Consider the following 495-nt stretch of genomic DNA (forward strand, 5'->3'; position numbering starts at 1 on the left):
AGTAAGTATGTATGACGTGCAAGAAAATATTTTAAAGTTTTTGAGGTATGCTAAATGTCTTGTGACGAAATTATGTTTAGGATTGGAAAGCGTTAAATTATGAACGGGGACCAATCCGCCCGTTAAATTATGAACGGGTTTAGATCGAGATTGGAAAGCGTTAAATTATGAACGTGGACCAATCAGCCCGTTAAATTATGAACGGAGATCTCATGTATGTGGCAGTGGATACGTCCCTGTCATCCAGTACTGTGGTTAGTCTGATCAGGCGGTTATGTTATGGGTCATTTGCTTTGAAACATATCTCTACGAAAAATGATGAAGTTATGTATGTTCAAGTATGTTCAAGTATGTAAGCATGTTAAGAAAGTTTATGTTGACGGCACGTCTAAGTATGTACGTACGTATGTTCAAGTTCATTTTGCAAGTTCAAGTTTCAAGTATGTATGTCCTATTTTAAAGTTGCATGTGGTTTTATTATGTATTACTTGCTAT

Source organism: Primulina huaijiensis, chromosome 15, assembly GCF_012295235.1.
Source record: "Primulina huaijiensis isolate GDHJ02 chromosome 15, ASM1229523v2, whole genome shotgun sequence".
In the NCBI taxonomy this organism is placed as follows: Eukaryota; Viridiplantae; Streptophyta; class Magnoliopsida; order Lamiales; family Gesneriaceae; genus Primulina; species Primulina huaijiensis.